The sequence below is a fragment of the Petromyzon marinus genome, chromosome 62, assembly GCF_048934315.1.
Source record: "Petromyzon marinus isolate PM22_M1 ecotype Great Lakes invasive population chromosome 62, UKy_Petmar_22M1.pri1.0, whole genome shotgun sequence".
Classification (NCBI taxonomy): Eukaryota; Metazoa; Chordata; class Hyperoartia; order Petromyzontiformes; family Petromyzontidae; genus Petromyzon; species Petromyzon marinus.
In genome coordinates, this window is record NC_133728.1 from 1,460,345 (window position 1) to 1,482,746 (window position 22,402).

At 47.5% G+C, this 22,402-nt stretch overlaps 1 protein-coding gene across 9 annotated transcripts in view; it reads right to left on the bottom strand.

Annotated features, from left to right (window-relative positions):
* The window catches only part of LOC116955947 (gap junction alpha-8 protein-like), a 36,767-nt gene extending 26,192 nt beyond the window's left edge, over nt 1-10,575 (bottom strand). For 8 of the 9 annotated variants that reach the window (XM_076053788.1, XM_076053787.1, XM_076053786.1 and 5 more), the window contains exons 1-2: nt 10,437-10,575; nt 513-611 (exon numbers count right to left, since the gene is read on the bottom strand). The gene's annotated coding sequence lies outside the window, so the exon portion shown is untranslated. Of the gene's footprint in view, nt 1-512; nt 612-4,196; nt 4,397-10,436 lie in introns of those variants that run through there. The other variant, XM_076053784.1, reaches the window with a different exon arrangement.
* Nucleotides 10,576-22,402: the final 11,827 nt, after the last annotated feature.

Genomic DNA, 22,402 nt, shown 5'->3' on the forward strand with positions numbered 1-22,402 from the left:
GACGATATGAGTGGAGGTGATGGTGTTGGTGGTCATGGTTGATGGTGGTGATGATGATACTCTCGATAATGTTGATGGTGATGATGGCATTGGTGCGTTGGTGCCGGTGGTATTGATGACACTGTTGGTAGTGATGATGATGGTGGTGGTGGTATTATTGGAAATAATGCTGATGATGGTGCTGATGGTATTGGTGGTGCTGGTGATGATGATTTTGATGATGATACTATTGTTAATGATGATGGTGCCAATGGTAATAGTGATGGTGATGTTGATGATGATACTGTAAGTAATGCTGATATTGATGGTGCTGAAAGTGTTGCTGGTGCTGATGATGATCTTACGAATGATGATGATGGTAGCGAAGCTATTGGTTGTGTTGCTGATGATATCCATGAGAACGATGATGCTGATGACACTACTGCTGCTGATCATGCTGCTGTTGATGTTACTGCTGCTGATGATGGTGTTGGTGATGCTGATGATGTTGATTATGTTGCTGGTGTACCTACCTCGAGAAGGGAAGAGCAGAGTGAGCCCCTGTGATGGACAGCGTGATCTCATAGCAGCGCCGGACTCGACCACTTATCCAGGTGGGCAGGGGTCGCGGGCTAAACCAAGAGGGGACATGGGGACGAAATTGGGGGGTGGGGGAGTCAAATCAACTTTGGTGATGAGTCCCCAAGTGTTGAGGTTGACGTGGTGAGAAGTCGAGAGACCGCGATAGGAGTGTCGTGTCCACGGGTGAGTGAGACGGTGAGTGGGTGAGTGGGTGAGTGAGTGGGTGAGTGAGTGAGTGAGTTGGTGAGTGAGTGAGTTAGTGAGTGAGTGGGTGAGTGGGTGAGTGAGTGGGTGAGTGAGTGGGTGAGTGAGTGAGTTGGTGAGTGAGTGGGTGAGTGAGTGGGTGAGTGAGTGAGTTGGTGAGTGAGTGGGTGAGTGGGTGAGTGGGTGGGTGAATGAGTGGGTGAGTGAGTGAGCGAGTGGGTGAGTGGGTGAGTGAGTGGGTGAGTGAGTGAGTGGGTGAGTGAGTGAGTGGGTGAGTGAGTGAGTGGGTGAGTGACTGGGTGAGTGAGTGAGTGGGTGAGTGAGTGAGATGGTGAGTGAGTGGGTGAGTGAGTGAGTGAGTGGGTGAGTGAGTGGGTGAGTGGGTGGGTGAATGAGTGGGAGAGTGGGTGAGTGAGTGGGTGAGTGAGTGGGTGAGTGAGTGGGTGAGTGAGTGGGTGAGTGAGATGGTGAGTGAGTGGGTGAGTGAGTGAGATGGTGAGTGAATGGGTGAGTGAGTGAGTGGGTGAATGAGTGAGATGGTGAGTGAGTGGGTGAGTGGGTGAGTGAGTGAGTGGGTGAATGAGTGGGTGAATGAGTGAGTGAGTGGGTGAGTGAGTGAGTGGGTGAGTGAGTGAGTGAGTGGGTGAGTGAGTGAGTGAGTGGGTGAGTGAGATGGTGAGTGAGTGAGTGGGTGAGTGAGTGGGTGAGTGAGTGGGTGAGTTGGTGAGTGAGTGAGTGGTGAGTGAGTGGGTGAGTGAGTGGGTGAGTGAGTGGGTGAATGAGTGAGTGAGTGGGTGAGTGAGTGAGTGAGTGGTGAGTGAGTGGGTGAGTGAGTGAGTGGGTGAGTGAGTGGGTGAGTGAGATGGTGAGTGAGTGGGCGAGTGAGTGGGTGAGTGAGTGGGTGAGTGAGTGAGTGAGTGGTGAGTGAGTGAATGGGTGAGTGAGTGGGTGAGTGAGTGAGTGGGTGAGTGGGTGAGTGAGTGGGTGAGTGGGTGAGTGAGTGGGTGAGTGAGATGGTGGGTGAGTGAGTAGGTGAGTGGGTGAGTGAGTGGGTGAGCGGGTGAGTGGGTGAGTGAGATGGTGAGTGAGTGGGTGAATAAGTGAGATGGTGAGTGAGTGATGTAAGCCTCTTGGCAATGTTAGTCTATGGGCAATGTGAGTCTATGGGCAATGTTAGTCTATGGGCAATGTTAGTCTATGGGCAATGTTAGTCTGTGGGAAGTGTTAGTCTATGGGCAATGTTAGTCTATGGCAATGTTAGTCTGTGGGAAGTGTTAGTCTATGGGCAATGTTAGTCTATGGGCAATGTTAGTCTATGGGCAATGTTAGTCTATGGGCAATGTGAGCCCATGGGTAATGTGAGTCTATGGGTAATGATAGTCTATGGACAATGTTAGTCTATGGGCAATGTTAGTCTATGGGCAGTGTTAGTCTATGGGTAATGTGAGTCTCTTGGTAATGTTAGTCTATGGGCAAGGTTAGTCTATGGGCAATGTTAGTCTATGGGCAATGTTAGTCTATGGGCAATGTTAGTCTATGGGCAATGTGAGCCCATGGGTAATGTGAGTCTATGGGTAATGATAGTCTATGGACAATGTTAGTCTATGGGCAATGTTAGTCTATGGGCAGTGTTAGTCTATGGGTAATGTGAGTCTCTTGGTAATGTTAGTCTATGGGCAAGGTTAGCCTATGGGCAATGCTAGTCTATGGACAATGTTAGTCTGTGGGCAATGTTAGTTTATGGGCAGTGTTAGTCTATGGGTAATGTTAGTCTATGGGTAATGTTAGTCTATGGGTAATGTTAGCCTATGGGCAATGTTAGTCTATGGGCAATGGTAGTCTATGGGCAATGTTAGTCTATGGACAGTGTGTGTCTATGGGTAATGTTAGTCTATGGGTAATGTTAGTCTATGGGCAATGTTAGTCTATGGGTAATGTTAGTCTATCGGCAGTGTTAGTCTGTGGGCAATGTTAGTCTATGGGCAATGTTAGTCTATGGGCAATGTTAGTCTATGGGCAATGTTAGTCTATGGGCAATGTGAGCCCATGGGTAATGTGAGTCTATGGGTAATGATAGTCTATGGACAATGTTAGTCTATGGGCAATGTTAGTCTATGGGCAAGGTTAGCCTATGGGCAATGTTAGTCTATGGACAGTGTTAGTCTATGGGTAATGTTAGTCTATGGGTAATGTTAGTCTATGGGCAATGTTAGTCTATGGGTAATGTTAGTCTATGGGCAGTGTTAGTCTGTGGGCAATGTTAGTCTATGGGCAATGTTAGTCTATGGGCAATGTTAGTCTATGGGCAATGTTAGTCTATGGGCAATGTGAGCCCATGGGTAATGTGAGTCTATGGGTAATGATAGTCTATGGACAATGTTAGTCTATGGGCAATGTTAGTCTATGGGCAATGTTAGTCTATAGGTAATGTTAGTCTATGGGCAGTGTTAGTCTATGAGTAATGTGAGTCTCTGGGTAATGTTAGTCTATGGGCAAGGTTAGCCTATGGGCAATGCTAGTCTATGGGCAATGTTAGTCTGTGGGCAATGTTAGTCTATGGGCAGTGTTAGTCTATGGGTAATGTTAGTCTATGGGTAATGTTAGTCTATGCCATAGACTAACATTGCCCATAGACTCTATGGGCAATGTTAGTCTATGGGTAATGTTAGTCTATGGGTAATGTTAGTCTATGAGTAATGTTGGTCTATGGGTAATGTTAGTCTATGGGCAATGTTAGTCTATGGGCAATGTTAGTCTATGGACAGTGTTAGTCTATGGGCAATGTTAGTCTATGGACAGTGTTAGTCTATGGGTAATGTTAGTCTATGGGTAATGTTAGTCTATGGGCAATCTTAGTCTATTTGTAATGTTAGTCTATGGGCAATGTTAGTCTATGGACAATGTTAGTCTATGGGCAATGTTAGTCTATGGGTAATGTTAGTCTATGGGTAATGTTAGTTGATGGGTAATGTTAGTCTATGGGCAGTGTGAGTCTATGGGCAATGTTAGTCTATGGGCAATGTTAGTCTATGGGTAATGTTAGTCTATGGGCAGTGAAGTCTATAGGTAATGTTAGTCTATGGACAATGTTAGTCTATGGGCAATGTTAGTCTATGGGCAATGTTAATCTATGGGCTATGTGAGTCTATGGGCAATGCTAGTCTATGGCCAATGTGAGTCTATGGGTAATCTTAGTCTATGGGCAATGTTAGTCTATGGGTAATGTTAGTCTATGGGCAATGTTAGTCTATGGGCAATGTGAGTCTATGGGCAATGCTAGTCTATGGCCAATGTGAGTCTATGGGTAATGTTAGCCTATGGGCAATGTTAGTCTATGGGCAATGTTAGTCTATGGGCAATGTTAGTCTATGGGCAATGTTAGTCTATGGGCAATGATAGCTGATGCAGCTATCTTGCTGTGACTGTTCCACCTGAAGACGGAAGCTTGTGTTGCCTCCGAAACGTCGTGATTTGATTTAGTTGTTTTCTTTGATTTTAATTTTATTTTATCTACGTGACTTTACCGAAAAAAAGAAAGAGTATAATTGCATTTTTTTCATTTGCTATACAGCCGGATAATACGACAAATCGCTAATCTTAAACACTCAGTCGTTCATCAACTACCTATGTAGTAGCTATGTAGTAGCTACTACCTATGCAGTAGCTACTACCTATGCAGTAGCTACTACATATACATATGCTACTACATATGCAGTAGCTACTACATATGCAGTAGCTACTACCGATGTAGCTACTACATATATACATATATGTATATATGTAGTAGCTACTACTACATGTGTAGTAGCTACATGTAGTAGCATATGTAATTAGCTACAACAGATGTAGTAGCTACTACATATATACATAAATGTATATATGTAGTAGCTACTACTACATGTGTAGTAGCTACATGTAGTAGCTAGTACATAGCTACTACATATGTAGTAGCTATGTAGTAGCTACAACAGATGTAGTAGCTACTACATATATATGTAGTAGCTATGTAGTAGCTACAACAGATGTAGTAGCAGCTACTACATATGTAGTAGCTACTACTACATGTGTAGTAGCTACATGTAGTAGCTACTACATAGCTACTACATATGTAGTAGCTATGTAGTAGCTACATATGTAGTAGCTATGTAGTAGCTACAACAGATGTAGTAGCTACTACATATATATGTATCTATGTAGTAGCTACAACAGATGTAGTAGCTACTACATATATACATATATTACATGTGCAGTATTAGCTACTACTACATATGTAGTAGTAGCTACTACACATGTACTACTACATGTGTAGTAGTAGCTACTACACATGTACTACTACATATGTAGTAGTAGCTACTACACATGTACTACTACATATGTAGTAGTAGCTACTACACATGTACTACTACATATGTAGTAGTAGCTACTACACATGTACTACTACATATGTAGTAGTAGCTACTACACATGTACTACTACATATGTAGTAGTAGCTACTACACATGTACTACTACATATGTAGTAGTAGCTACTACACATGTACTACTACATATGTAGTAGTAGCTACTACACATGTACTACTACATATGTAGTAGTAGCTACTACACATGTACTACTACATATGTAGTAGCTACTACACATGTACTACTACATATGTAGTAGTAGCTACTACACATGTACTACTACATATGTAGTAGTAGCTACTACACATGTACTACTACATATGTAGTAGTAGCTACTACACATGTACTACTACATATGTAGTAGTAGCTACTACACATGTACTACTACATATGTAGTAGTAGCTACTACACATGTACTACTACATATGTAGTAGTAGCTACTACACATGTACTACTACATATGTAGTAGTAGCTACTACACATGTACTACTACATATGTAGTAGTAGCTACTACACATGTACTACTACATATGTAGTAGTAGCTACTACACATGTACTACTACATATGTAGTAGTAGCTACTACACATGTACTACTACATATGTAGTAGCTACTACTACACATGTACTACTACATATGTAGTAGTAGCTACTACACATGTACTACTACATATGTAGTAGCTACTACTACACATGTACTACTACATATGTAGTAGTAGCTACTACACATGTACTACTACATATGTAGTAGTAGCTACTACACATGTACTACTACATATGTAGTAGTAGCTACTACACATGTACTACTACATATGTAGTAGTAGCTACTACACATGTACTACTACATATGTAGTAGCTACTACTACACATGTACTACTACATGTGTAGTAGTAGCTACTACACATGTACTACTACATATGTAGTAGTAGCTACTACACATGTACTACTACATGTGTAGTAGTAGCTACTACACATGTACTACTACATGTGTAGTAGTAGCTACTACACATGTACTACTACATATGTAGTAGTAGCTACTACACATGTACTACTACATGTGTAGTAGTAGCTACTACACATGTACTACTACATATGTAGTAGTAGCTACTACACATGTACTACTACATGTGTAGTAGTAGCTACTACTACACATGTACTACTACATATGTAGTAGTAGCTACTACACATGTACTACTACATATGTAGTAGTAGCTACTACACATGTACTACTACATATGTAGTAGTAGCTACTACACATGTACTACTACATATGTAGTAGTAGCTACTACACATGTACTACTACATATGTAGTAGTAGCTACTACACATGTACTACTACATGTGTAGTAGTAGCTACTACACATGTACTACTACATATGTAGTAGCTACTACTACACATGTACTACTACATGTGTAGTAGTAGCTACTACACATGTACTACTACATATGTAGTAGTAGCTACTACACATGTACTACTACATATGTAGTAGTAGCTACTACACATGTACTACTACATATGTAGTAGTAGCTACTACACATGTACTACTACATATGTAGTAGTAGCTACTACACATGTACTACTACATGTGTAGTAGTAGCTACTACACATGTACTACTACATATGTAGTAGTAGCTACTACACATGTACTACTACATATGTAGTAGTAGCTACTACACATGTACTACTACATATGTAGTAGTAGCTACTACACATGTACTACTACATATGTAGTAGTAGCTACTACACATGTACTACTACATATGTAGTAGTAGCTACTACACATGTACTACTACATATGTAGTAGTAGCTACTACACATGTACTACTTGTTGTTACTTGTTGTTACTACTACATATGTAGTAGTAGCTACTACACATGTACTACCACACGTGTGGGCGTTGCTCCACCGTTGCTCCACCGCCACTCGTTCGCCGCATCCACGCAATCGTTTCCGTCAATCCGAATCTTTGTGCAGACTGCGCGCGGAGGAATCCGAAAATCTAAGAAGCTCCTTTTATACACGTCCAGTCGGGGGCACGGGGGTCACACAATCTTCAACTTGCATTCATTTATACAGCGGCGGCGGTCTCATTGTCATCATCGTTGTTGCTCCTGTAGTGTTTATAAAGACGAATAAACTTCTTATGAGGCACAACATGTTTATTTTAATTCTTCTCTTACACGGTCTTTAACACACGGAGGGGTATACGGTCCCCTCACCCGATACCCTAAGGAGGTACACCCTCCGGACTCAGAGTAAGCTGCACACAGGTCTCCTTGATACCTAAGGAGGTACAGCCTCCTGTCTTGACGGGACTTACACGTCTACCGCTATCCCAGAGTCCTCCGGCTGGGACCTAGGGGAGGCTATCTGACCCACCGCTGGCCCGGTGGGTCCTGACCACTGGGTACGCCGAGCCTTAGCCCTCAGAAGGGCTGGAAGGCTGAGTCCAGGGTCCTAGCTATTCTTCAGCCCGGGCTTCGGTCTTCGTGTAGGATAGAACTCCCCGTGCTCTGCGTGGTCACCCTTCTTATACCTGTTTGTGGCCAGGTCTAACCAATCCCATATTCCCACGTGGAACTGTCTGATTGGTTCTTAGCAAACTGTGGCTACGATCCACTTGACTTATTCTGACCCCAACCGTTATGTACACAGAGGTAACGCTGCTCTGCCCCATTGATACCTGGTGGCAATGCAGGTTACCGAACAGTGCGTAGTTAACACCTCTACACTCCCAAGGCGCTGTCCAGCAATGATACAAATTGTACTCAAAGATGAGCAAGGGCTCGTGGGGTTGTTGTTGTTGTTGAAAGTGGCAGTTGTGGTGACATGAGGACAGGCGGGAGTGGTCAAGAGAGGGTTAGGGGTAGCTATAGGGGTAGTGATAGGGGTAGTGATAGTGGTAGTGATAGGGGTAGTGATAGGGGTAGTAATAGGGGTAGTGATATGGGTAGCTATAGGCGTAGCGATATGGGTAGTGATAGGGGTAGTGATAGGGGTAGTGATAGGGGTAGTGATAGGGGTAGTGATAGGGGTAGCTATAGGGGTAGTGATAGGGGTAGTGATAGGGGGAGTGATAGGGGTAGCTATAGGGGTATTGATAGGGGTAGTGATAGGGGTAGATATAGGGGTAGTGATAGGGGTAGCTATATGGGTAGCTATAGGGGTAGCGATATGGGTAGTGATAGGGGTAGTGATAGGGGTAGCTATAGGGGTAGCGATAGGGGTAGCGATAGGGGTAGTGATAGGGGTAGTGGTAGGGGTAGTGATAGGGGTATTGATAGGGGTAGTGATAAGGGTTTTGATAGAGGTAGTGATAGGGGTAGCTATAGGGGGGCTATAGGGGTATTGATAGGGGTAGTGATAGGGGTAGTGATAGGGGTAGTGGTAGGGGTATTGATAAGGGTAGTGATAGGGGTAGTGATAGGGGTAGTGATAGGGGTCTTGATAGGGGTAGTGATAGGGGTTTTGATAGAGGTAGTGATAGGGGTAGCTATAGGGGTAGCTATAGGGGTATTGATAGGGGTAGTGATAGGGGTTTTGATAGAGGTAGTAATAGGGGTAGCTATAGGGGTAGCTATAGGGGTATTGATAGGGGTAGTGATAGGGGTAGTGATAGGGGTAGTTGTAGGGGTAGTGACAGGGGCAGTGATAGGGGTAGTAGTAGGGGTAGTGATAGGGGTAGTGGTAGGGGTTGTGATAGGGGTAGTTATAGGGTTAGTGATAGCAGTAGTGGTAGGGGTTGTGATAGGGGTTGTGATAGGGGTAGTTATAGGATTAGTGATAGTGGTAGTGATAGGGGTAGCTATAGGGTTAGTGATAGCAGTAGTTGTAGAGGTAGTGAGACCTATAGACACCCATATAATCACAGGAACTCATATGCTTACAGAGACACCTATATAACGACCTGGACAGTATATAAGCATAAATTAGGTGATTCTTATGAAGGGTCATTGCCCAAAACGTGACTCATTATATAAATCTTATTTCTAGATACCGCACCAGGTACTCATTTTATGGCTGAGTCGACCTAGGGGAGGACGCCCATGAAACGGTTCAAACATTCGCTGCGACTGCTGTTGGGCGTGAGCGGGAATCGAACTAGGGTGGACAGGCTCGCAGAGCGGCGTGCTAACCGCTGCGCCACCGCTCCCCGTGACATCGTCACCAAATATAAATCAAAGACAAAGATCAAAGATCCCCCGTGTAGCCTTAACAGGCTACAAGTGCTGTTAGCGAGCACCTATGAAAGCCGGCACGGCACACGAGGGCGTGGGTGGCCAACACCACGCCCGACCGCCTTTATCTCCCTAGTGGCGATGTTTACTACACACCGCACCAGGTACTCATTCGAGGCTGAGTCGACCTAGGGGAGGCCCGGGACCGATTCAGATAATCGTCATTGGTGTCTGGCCGTGAGCGGGAATCGAACTCGGGTCGCCAGGTTCATAGCGCAGCGCGCTAACCGCTGCACCACCGCTCCCCCAGGGGTAGCAGTCGGGGTAGCGCACACACACAGACACAGACATCGACACACCTGTACACACCTGTACACATTCTCACGCAAAAAAACCAAACAAACGTACACACAGCCGCACACACCTCTATAACAACAACAACCGCCATTCAGCCAATACGTGGCGGTGACGTCACCACGGCGCTCGTGCCAGGCTAGGTGCACTTTGAGGCTGTCGCGTGAAGTGTGGACGGTGCCCTCTCTCGATGCCGCTGATGATGTTGGCAGGAGGAGGTCACGGGACAGACCCAGGTGGCACCATGCGTTGACTGAGATTAGACGCAGACTAAAGACAAAGATCCCCCTTGTAGCATTGACAGACCGTTGGGACAAGTGCTGCTAACGAGCAGCAGCAGCACCTATGGAAGGCCTCCACGGTCGATGGCTGGCACCGCGTTCAGCCGCCTTTGTCTCCCCCCGTACTGAATTTTATTTTATCTAAACACCAGGCCACCTGACATGTTGAGACTGAGCCGACCTGGGGAGTCGTCGCATTTCAACCTCGCCCCGAGACATTCGCCGTCGTCCGGACTCGAACTCGGGCGGAGAGAGAGAGAGATGGAGAGAGCTACCAAATTGGTAGCGCAGCGCGCTAACCGCAGCACCACCGCTCATCCTCCCTGCCGCCCCCCATGCATTATAACCCCACAGCAAACGACACCACACACCTACGAAGTGGCACCACCATCATCATCCTCATCACCACCACAGCGGTGTGCCAGGCTAGGTGCACACGCACGCGCGCGCGTACCCTTACCATCCCTGCCGCGCCCGGTAGAACCCCGAAACGTTGCGCCGCCGTCTCCCCATGCCCCCCGAAAGAAATCGGCGCAGCCGTGCGCCCCAGCGGGGCTGATTGAGATAACGCGGTTTAATTTTAACCGCGCTGAAAATAGCTTCAGCAATGTGGGCCCAGAGTGAGCACATTAATGACAGAGTGCGAGCGCGTGTGTGTCTATGTGCGTGTGTCTCTGTGTGTGTCTCTGTGTGTATCTCTGTGCGTGTGTGTCTCTGTGTGTGTCTCTGTGTGTGTCTCTGTGCGTGTGTCTCTCTGTGTGTGTCTATGTGCGTGTGTGTCTCTGTGTGTGTCTCTGTGCATGTGTGTCTCTGTGTGTGTCTCTGTGTGTGTCTCTGTGCGTGTGTGTCTCTGTGTGTGTCTCTGTGCGTGTGTCTCTGTGTGTGTCTCTGTTTGTGTCTCTGTGCGTGCGTGTCTCTGTGTGTCTCTGTGTGTGTCTCTGTGCGTGTGTGTCTCTGTGTGTCTCTGTGTGTGTCTCTGTGTGTGTCTCTGTGTGTGTCTCTCTGTGTGTGTCTATGTGTGTGTGTCTCTGTGTGTGTCTCTCTGTGTGTGTCACTGTGCGTGTGTCTCTGTGTGTGTGTCTATGTGTGTGTCTCTGTGTGTGTCTCTGTGTGTGTTGCTCTGTGTGTGTCTCTGTGTGTGTCTCTCTGTGTGTGTCTATGTGTGTGTCTCTGTGTGTGTCTCTCTGTGTGTGTCTCTGTGTGTGTCTCTCTGTGTGTGTTGCTCTGTGTGTGTCTCTGTGTGTGTCTCTGTGTGTGTCTATGTGTGTGTGTCTCTGTGTGTGTCTCTCTGTGTGTGTCTCTGTGTGTGTCACTGTGCGTGTGTCTCTGTGTGTGTTGCTCTGTGTGTCTCTGTGTGTGTCTCTCTGTGTGTGTCTATGTGTGTGTGTCTCTGTGTGTGTCTCTCTGTGTGTGTCTCTGTGTGTGTCTCTGTGTGTTTGTGAGGAGCGGTGGTGTAGCGGTCAGCGCTACGCTGCGCTACGAACCCGGCGACCCGAGTTCGATTCCCGCTCACAGCCAACACCGGGCATACCCTAGGTCTACTCGGCCTCAAATGAGTACCTGGTGCGGTGTGTAGTAAACATCGCCACTGGGGAGACAAAGGCGGTCGGGCGTGGTGCTGGCCACCCACCCCCTCGTGTGCCGTGCCGGCCTTCATAGGCGCTGATACTCGCTAACAGCACTTGGCCCCACATCTGTGTAAGGTGTTCCATGTTTGGTTCAGGTCACATCATGATGGAGGGGTCCACGGTTTCCAAGAAAATAGGGAGGGCATACTGTAACTGTGGCCGCGAAGGCCGAGAGATGCATAGAGGGACCGACGCAGACTCACATAGAGACCCATAGCCTCACACAGAGACCCATAGATTCACAGAGATCCATAGACTCAAGTAGAGACCCATAGTGTCGCACAGAGGGGCCCATAGACTCACACAGAGACCCACATAGACTCACACAGAGACCCATAGCCTCACACAGAGACCTACATAGACTCACAGAGAGACCTATAGACTCACAGAGAGTCCCACATAGACTCACATAGAGACCCATAGACTCACACAGAGACCCATAGCCTCACACAGAGACCTACATGGACTCACAGAGAGACCTATAGACTCACAGAGAGTCCCACATAGACTCACATAGAGACCCATAGCCTCACACAGAGACCCACATAGACTCACACAGAGACCCACATAGACTCACAGAGAGACCCATAGACTCACACAGAGACCCACATAGACTCACAGAGAGACCCATAGACTCAAAGAGAGTCCCATAGACTCACAGAGAGACCCATAGACTCACATAGAGACCTACAGACTCACAGAGAGACCCACATAGACTCACAGAGAGACCCATAGACTCACACAGAGACCCACATAGACTCACAGAGAGACCCATAGACTCACACAGAGATCTACAGACTCACAGAGAGACCCCCAATAGACTCACATAGAGACCCATAGCCTTACACAGCTGAATCAGTACAGGGCGACTTGCCAGACACCGTCCACTCGGTACGGGCACCCTGGTTGGACACAGAACTCTCGAAACAATACACGGGGCGTGAACAATGAAGGTCACGTGTGGTGGGTGGGTGGGTGGGGGGGTGAGCGGAGTGGGGAGCTTTGATTGGCCCTGTGGGTCCCAGGGCACGCGACTCACGGGGCTGTCGAGCGATAACGCGGACGGACACCTCGAGGTGTCTGTCCTTGAAACATCCGCGGAAGTTCCTCCACACCGCAATGTGTTGGTGGTAGGGGGGGGGGCGTGTGCCTTGTCTGGCCCTGTAGGTCCCAGGGCACGCGACTCACGGGGCTGTTGAGCGATAACGCGGAGGGGAACCTCGAGGTGTCGGTTCTTTAAACATCCGCGGAAGTTCCTCCACCCTCCTCAATGGGACGTGTGGCAAGGGGAGGCGGGGGGGGGGAGGCGGCTTTGCTTGGCTCTGTGAGTCCCAGGGGCACGTGGCTCGCGGAGCTGTCGAAAGATAACGCGTAGAGACACCCAGAGGTGTCGGTTCTTTAAACATCCGCAGAAGTGCCTCCATCTCTCCGCACCTCCCCTCTTCCATGTCCCCCCCACCCCCCACGTTTCGATTACATTAAAATCCTGAAGCCAGGGCTTAATATCTCACTCACTCGATTATTCCCGGGACGCCGCTGCTGGTATAGAGCCGGCTTGGGGAGCCAGGTGATTATCGGCGTAAGGCACTACCACTAGATTACCAGGTATGCCGATGTATAATAACCCTCTTGCTATTGCACAATTTTCTCCCTCTTTTTGGAGTTCAAATTCTGGTTTGGGAGGCGTGGGGTTGACTCAGCCCATCATCATCATCCCGTCGGGGTTGATAAAATAGGTACCACTTGGAGGGGAAATTAACATCAACGGTCAACAATTCCACGGGGCACAAGTCTCTCCAAAGGACAAGACATTTTGACTTTTGCCACAAATTGGTATCATTTTAATGACGCTGGATTGCTGATGGTGATGATGGGCTGAGCCAACCTCCATCTACCCCAGCCAGGATTTGAACTCAGTACTCTACAGCTGAGGAGCTCCTGGGCCGCGTGGTGTTGATGTTGATGATTACTATGCAGTGTTTTGATTAGTGATGAATATCATGTGTCTATAAATACAGGGTGGCCGAGAATTAAAGGTAGATATGGTTATTATACAGGGTGGCCGAGAAATCAGGACACATAAGTGTATTGTACATAGTGGCCTAAAAGTGAAGATACATAGGTTTATTGAACAGAGTGGCCCAAAAGTGAAGACACATAGGGTTATTATATAGAGTGGCCCAAAAGTAAAAAAGGACATAGGTTTATTATACAGTCCGGCCCAAAAGTTAGAACAAGCAGGGTAATTATACAAAGTGTCTCAAAAGTCAGGAATCGGGTTATTGTACAGAATGGTTCAAAAGTCACTGGACGTTTAACTGGACGACTCAGGATCGGTGGCTCAGAGGCAGAGGAGCCATAGACTCACACAGAGAGCCATAGACTCACACAAAGAGCCATAGACTCACACAGAGAGCCATAGACTCACACAGATAACCATAGACTCACACAGAGAGCCATAGACTCACACAGAGAGCCATAGACTCACACAGAAAGCCATAGACTCACACAGAGAGCCATAGACTCACACAGAGAGCCATAAACTTACACAGAGAACCAGAGACTCACACAGAGAGCCATAGACTCACACAGAGAACCATAGACTCACACAGAGAGCCATAGACTCACACAGAGAGCCCTAGACTCATAAAGAGAGCCATGGACTCACACAGAGAGCCATAGCTTCATACATAGAGTCATAGATTCACACAGAGAGCCATAGACTCACACAGAGAGCCATAGACTCACACAGAGAGCCACAGACTCACACAGAGAGCCACAGACTCACACAGAGAGCCATAGACTCACACAAAGAGCCATAGACTCACACAGAGAACCATATACTCACACAGAGAGCCATAGACTCACACAGAGAGCCATAGACTCACACAGAGAGCCATAGACTCACACAGAGAGCCAGAAGCTCACACAGAGAGCCATAGACTCACACAGAGAGCCATAGATTCACACAGAGATCCATAGACTCAAACAGAGAGCCATAGACTCACACAGAGAGCCATAGACTCACACAGAGAGCCATAGACTCCCTCAGAGACACCCACAGAGAGCCATAGACTCGCACAAAGAGCCATAAACTCACACAGAGCCACAGACTCACACAGAGAGTCATAGACTCACACAGAGAGCCATAGACTCACACAGAGAGCCATAGACTCACACAGAGACTCACACAGAGAGCCATAGACTCACACAGAGACACCCATAGGCTCCCATAGAGAGCGGTAGAGAGGCGCGGGGAGAGAGTGGGACACACACAGAGGTATCATATTCTTGACGCGTGCGTGCGCGTGTGGAATGTGCTGCTAATCCAGGCGAGATTCAAATATAACGCGTCTACACACAGACACACGCATACAGACACAAAACAAAGACTAAGACCCCCCGTATAGCCTGTAACAGCCTTTTGGAGCAAGTGCTGTTAGCCAGCACCTATGATGGCCGGAACAGCACACGAGGGGGTGGGTGGCCAGAACCACGCCCGGCCGCCTTTGTCTCCCCAGTGGCGATGTTTACACACCGACCTAGCAAAGGCCCAGGACCGGTTCAGACGATCGTCGCCGATGTCGGCGACTGTGAGCTGGGAATCGAACTCGGGTTGCCGGGTTCGTAGCGCAGTAGCGCTAACCGCTACTCTACCGCTCCGCCACCAAACAAAAATCACACAACAACAACAACCGCCATTCGCCACTAAGTGGCGGTAACGCCAACACGACGCTTGTGCCAGGCCATGTGCACCGTGAGGCCACGTGAAGTGTCGAACGCCCGCTGGCAGGAGGTCACGGGGCAGATGCAGGTGCCACGGGTCGACTGACTGAGATGACTGGCTGATGCACCACCTGTGCCCCCTACTATATCAACCTGCTGTGCTTTAGCCACCCGGCGCTCCGCTCGTTGTTGTGATCGTCGCTCCTCCGCCCTCCGTTGTTGTTGGAGGGCGACTGCCTCCAACTGCCCAGTAGCGTCCTTCACGAGCCTCCTCCACAGAGGCCGATCTTGACACCGCTGGCACCAGTCATCGGCAAGTCCACTCAGCTCCACGTCCTCCTGTACCACATCACTCCATCTCTTCCCTAGCCCGTGCCGCGCCCGTTTAGCCCCCTCGATCCGGCCGAACAAAAGCTGTTTCGGCATGCGGTGGCTGGGCATGCGGGCTACATGACCCAGCCAACGCAGCCTTGCCTGCCGGAGGAGCTCACCGATGGGACCTTGCCCAGATCTTTCAAAGATTTGTGAGCTTCTCACACAATCCAGCCTGGTTAAACCGAGGATTAATCGTAGGCAGGCCAGCCTAAGTGTTTCTACGTTTTTCTTCTTTGGTTCTTTCGGTAAAATCACGTAGAATGAGAATAAAATAATAAAATTCTCACGACGTTTCGGCCACAACGCAAGCGGCCGTCTTCAGGTGAAAGGTACAGAACTGTCGGGACCACAGAGCTTCAATGAACGATGTTAAGATTTGTAGCGATTTTTAAGCTGGTTGGGAGAAGTGAGGCACCTTGACAAAGGGGTTTACATATCAATAGCTGAGGGATTAGCTTGTGACTGGTCACGGAAGCATAGAGAAGGGAGGGAATGACCGTGGCCGAGAAGACCTGAAGCTTAGTGCAGGTAGCTTCCACACAGCGTTACGCAACCGATGAAAAGATATTGCCGCTCGACTGATTCGGAGTGAGACCTCTGCTGTTAAACTGGAGCAGGTAATAAGCAGGTAATAAGCATATTGCCCAGGTATTGGAAACTCCCCACTCTCTCCACAACTGCCCCATCACCGATTGTGAGTGTCCGATGGTACAAAAATGGTGGGGCTGATGGTAAGGCCCCATTTCTTAGTAGCACGCTCCAGTCTCAGCAGCAGCGTCTCCAACTCCTCCTCTGAATGAGCAGCTATTACCAAATCATCGGCATACATAATGTGGTTGAGCAATAGGGAGCCACACACACACACAGACAGACACACACATACGCAGACACACACACACGCGCAGACACACACACACGCAGACACACACACGCAGACACACACACGCAGACACACACACGCAGACACACACACGCAGACACACACACGCAGACACACACACGCAGACACACACACGCAGACACACACACGCAGACACACACACGCAGACACACACACGCAGACACACACACGCAGACACACACACGCAGACACGCAGACACACACACGCAGACACACACACGCAGACACACACACACACGCAGACACACACACACACGCAGACACACACACACACGCAGACACACACACACACACACGCAGACACACACACACGCAGACACACACACACACGCAGACACACACACACACACGCAGACACACACACACACACGCACAAAGATCCCCCATATAGCCTTAACAGACTGTAGGGGCAAGTGCTGTTAGCGAGCACCTATGAAGGCCGGAACGGTACACGAGGGGGTGGGTGGCCAGCACCACGCCCGACCGCCTTTGTCTCCCTAGTGGCAATGTTTACACACCGCACCAGGTACTCATTTGAGGCTGAGTCGACCTAGGGGAGGCCCGGGACCGGTTCAGATAATCGTCACTGGTGTTGGCCGTGAGCGGGAATCGAACCCGGGTCGCCAGGTTCATAGCGCAGCGCGCTAACCGCTACACTATCGCTCCCCACTAGACACATAAACAGCCACACACACAGACACAGATACACACACAGACACACAGACACACACACACAGACACACAAACAGCCACACACACAGACACACACACAGACACACAGCCACACACAGACACACAGCCACACACACACAGATACACACACACAGACACACACAGACACACAAACAGCCATACACACAGACACACACACAGACACACACAGAGACACAGCCACACACACAGACACACACACACACACAGACACACACACAGACACACACACAGACACACACACACAGCCACACACACACAGACACACACACAGACACACACACAGACACACAAACAGCCATACACACAGACACACACACAGACACACACAGACACACACACAGACACACACACAGACACACAAACAGCCATACACACAGACACACACAGACACACACACACAGACACACACACAGACACACACACAGCCACACACACAGACACACACACACACAGACACACACACAGACACACACACAGACACAGCCACACACACAGACACACACACAGACACACACACACACACAGACACACACAGACAAACAGCCACACACACAGACACACACATAGACACACAGACACACACACACACAGCCACACACACACAGACACACACAGCCACACACACACAGACACACACACAGACACACACAGACACACACAGCCACACACACACACAGACACACACACAGACACACACACAGACACACACACACAGCCACACACACAGACACACACAGACACACAGCCACACACACACAGACACACACACAGACACACACACAGCCACACACACAGCCACACACACAGACACACATACAGACACACAGCCACACACAGACACACACAGACACACACACACAGACACACACACAGACACACACACAGCCACACACGTAAAAACAAGGACCATCCACCACGCACGCGGTGCTGTGATCGAGGAACGTGCGAGCGGTGCTCGACGTCAGCGTCATTGAGAAGAAGTTCGCCCGCCTGCTGCTGGCCACCCACCCCCTCGTGTGCGACAGTGGCCGCCTGCATAGCTGCTACTACTCGCCCACAGCACTTGCCACAAAAAGTTGCCGAAGGCTATACGGGGGGCCTTTGTCTGTATCTCTAAGCCCAAAAAAGTCGGCGAAGGCTATACGGGGGGCCTTTGTCTGTATCTCTATGCGTCTGTGTATGTGGGGGGCGCGATTGTGTGCCTGCCCTAGGTCGACTCAGCCTAAAATGAGCACGTGGTGCGGCGTGTAAATATCGCCACTCGGTCGGCCGGGGAGACAAAGGCGGCCGGGCGTGGTGGTGGCCACCCACTCCCTCCGTGTGCCGCTCCGGCCTTCGTCGGTGCTGGTCGCTGACGGCACTTGCCCCGACAGCATGTCGAGGCTACACGGGGGGTCTTTGTCTGTGTCTTGCATATTTTTAACGCAGACCAAACATTGGCACATCGGGGATTGAGCGACATCCGCGTTTGGATTCCACGGGTGCCTGGCTCCGTCTCCTCGAGCCGCGGGAATTCCCTCGGAATTCTGAAATTCCTCCCCGGAATCTTAATTTGGCTCAATGAGACTGATGCCCCCCCCCAACTCGCCTCCCCCCCCAACTCACCCCGCCCCCCTCATCTACGTCACGTTTCCAAACATTTCGCGTTTGATGATTTATGGGTCCTCGTGTCATTCTATAAGTGTGTCTGTAAGTCTATGGGTCTCTGTGATTCTATAGGTGTCTCTGTAAGTCTATGGGTCTCTGCGATTCTATAGGTGTGTCTGTAAGTCTATGGGTCTCTGTGATTCTATAGGTGTCACTGTAAGTCTATGGGTTGCTGTGATTCTATAGGTGTGTCTGTAAGTCTATGGGTCTCTGTGATTCTATAGGTGTGTCTGTAAGTCTATGGGTCTCTGTGATTCTATAGGTGTGTCTGTAAGTCTATGGGTCTCTGTGATTCCATAGGTGTGTGTCTGTAAGTCTATGGGTCTCTGTGATTCGATAGGTGCCTCTGTAAGTCTATGGGTCTCTGTGATTCTATAGGTGTGTCTGTAAGTCTATGGGTCTCTGTGATTCTATAGGTGTGTCTGTAAGTCTATGGGTCTCTGTGATTCTATAGGTGTGTCTGTAAGTCTATGGGTCTCTGTGATTCTAAAGGTGTCTCTGTAAGTCTATGGGTCTCTGTAAGTCTATGGGTCTCTGTGATTCTATAGGTGTCTCTGTAAGTCAATGGGTCTCTGTGATTCTATAGGTGTCTCTGTAATTCTATGGGTCTCTGTGATTCTGTAGGTGTCTCTGTAAGTCTATGGGTCTCTGTGATTATATAAGTGTCTCTGTAAGTCTATGAGTCTCTGTGATTCTATAGGTGTGTCTGTAAGTCTATGGGTCTCTGTGATTCTGTAGGTGTCTCTGTAAGTCTATGGGTCTCTGTGATTCTATAAGAGTCTCTGTAAGTCTATGAGTCTCTGTGATTCTATAGGTGTGTCTGTAAGTCTATGGGTCTCTGTGATTCTATAGGTGTCTCTGTAAGTCTATGGGTCTGTGTGATTCTATAGGTATCTCTGTAAGTCTATGGGTCTCTGTGATTCTATAGGTGTGTCTGTAAGTCTATGGGTCTTTGTGATTCTATGGCTCTCTGTAATTCTACATGTGTCTCTGTAAGTCTATGGGTCTATGTAAGTATTTATGTCTCTGTGATTATATGGCTCTCTGTGATTATATAGGTGTTTCTGTAAGTCTATGGGTCTCTGTGATTCTATAAGTGTCTCTGTAATTCTATGGCTCTCTGTGATTATATAGGTGTCTCTGTAAGTCTATGAGTCTCTGTGATTCTATAGGTGTATCTGTAAGTCTATCGGTCTCTGTGATTCTATAGGTGTCTCTGTAAGTCTATGGGTCTCTATGATTCTATAGGTGTCTCTGTAAGTCTATAGGTCTCTGTGATTCTATAAGTGCCTCTGTAAGTATATGGGTCTCTGTAAGTCTATGGGTCTATGTGATTCTATTGGTGTCTCTGTAAGTCTATGGGTCTCTGTGATTATATAGGTGTCTCTGTAAGTCTATGGGTCTCTTTGATTCTATAAGTGCCTCTGTAAGTATATGGGTCTCTGTAAGTCTATGGGTCTATGTGATTCTATTGGTGTCTCTGTAAGTCTATGGGTCTCTGTGATTCTATAGGTGTCTCTGTAAGTCTATGTGTCTCTGTAAGTCTATGGGTCTCTGTGATTCTATAGGTGTTTCTGTGAGTGTATGGGTCTCTATGTCATTCTATGGGTCTCTATAATTCTATAGGTGTTTCTGTAAGTCTATGGGTCTCTGTGATTCTATAGGTGTCTCTGTAAGTCTATGAGTTTCTGTGATTCTATAGGTGTCTCTGTAAGTTTATGGGTCTCTGTGATTCTATAGGTGTCTCAGTAAGTCTGTGGGTCTCTATGTCATTCTATGGGTATCTGTGTTTATATAGGTGTCTGTAGAAGTCTATGGGTCTCTGTGATTCTATAGGTGTGTCTCTAAGTCTATGGGTTTCTGTGATTCTATAGGTGTTTCTGTGATTCTATAGGTGTCTCTGTAAGTCTATGGGTCTCTATGATTCTATAGGTGTCTCTGTAAGTCTATGGGTCTCTGTGATTCTATAGGTGTCTCTGTAAGTCTATGAGTCTCTGTGATTCTATAGGTGTCTCTGTAAGTCTATGGGTCTCTGTGATTCTATAGGTGTCTCTGTAAGTCTATGAGTCTCTGTGATTCTATAGGTGTCTCTGTAAGTTTATGAGTCTTTGTGATTCTATAGGTGTCTCTGTAAGTCTATGGGTGTCTGTGATTCTATAGGTGTTTCTGTAAGTCTATGAGTCTCTGTGATTCTATAGGTGTATCTGTAAGTCTATGGGTCTCTGTGATTCTATAGGTGTCTCTGAAGGTCTATGGGTGTCTGTGATTCTATAGGTGTCTCTGTGATTCTATGGGTCTCTGTGATTCTATAGGTGTCTCTGAAGGATCTATGGGTTTCTGTGATTCTATGGGTCTCTGTGATTCTATAGATGTCTCTGTAAGTCTATTGGTCTCTGTGATTCTATAGGTGTCTCTGTAAGTCTATGGGTCTCTGTGATTCTATAGGTGTCTCTGTAAGTCTATGGGTCTCTGTGATTCTATAGGTGTGTCTGTAAGTCTATGGGTCTCTGTAAGTCTATGGGTCTATGTGATTCTATTGGTGTCTCTGTAAGTCTATGGGTCTCTGTGATTCTATAGGTGTCTCTGTAAGTCTATGGGTCTCTGTGATTCTATAGGTGTCTCTGTAAGTCTATGGGTCTCTGTGATTCTATAGGTGTGTCTGTAAGTCTATGGGTCTCTGTAAGTCTATGGGTCTCTGTGATTCTATAGGTGTCTCTGTAAGTCTGTTGGTCTCTGTGATTCTATAGGTGTCTCTGTAAGTCTATGGGTCTCTGTGATTCTATAGGTGTGTCTGTAAGTCTATTGGTCTCTGTGATTCTATAGGTGTCTCTGTAAGTCTATGGGTCTCTGTGATTCTATAGGTTTCTCTGTAAGACTATGGGTCTCTATCTGATTCTATGGGTCTCTGTGATTCTATAGGTGTCTCTGAAGGTCTATGGGTGTCTGTGATTCTATAGGTGGCTCTGGAAGTCTATGGGTCTCTATGTGATTCTATGGGTATCTGTGATTCTATAGGTGTGTTTCTAAGTCTATGGGTCTCTGTGATTCTATACGTGTCTCTGTAAGTCTATGGGTCTCTGTGATTCTATGGGTCTCTGTGAATCTATAGGTGTCTCTGTGATTCTATAGGTGTCTCTGTAAGTCTATGGGTCTCTGTAAGTCTATGGGTCTCTGTGATTCTATAGGTGTCTCTGTAAGTCTATGGGTCTCTGTGATTCTATGGGTCTCTGTGATTCTATAGGTGTCTCTGTGATTCTATAAGTGTCTCTGTAAGTCTATGGTTCTCTGTGATTCTATAGTTGTGTTTGTAAGTCTATGAGTCTCTGTGATTCTATAGGTGTCTCTTTAAGTCTATGGGTCTCTGTGATTCTATAGGTAACTCTGTAAGTCTATGGGTCTCTGTGATTCTATAGGTGTCTCTGTAAGTCTATGGGT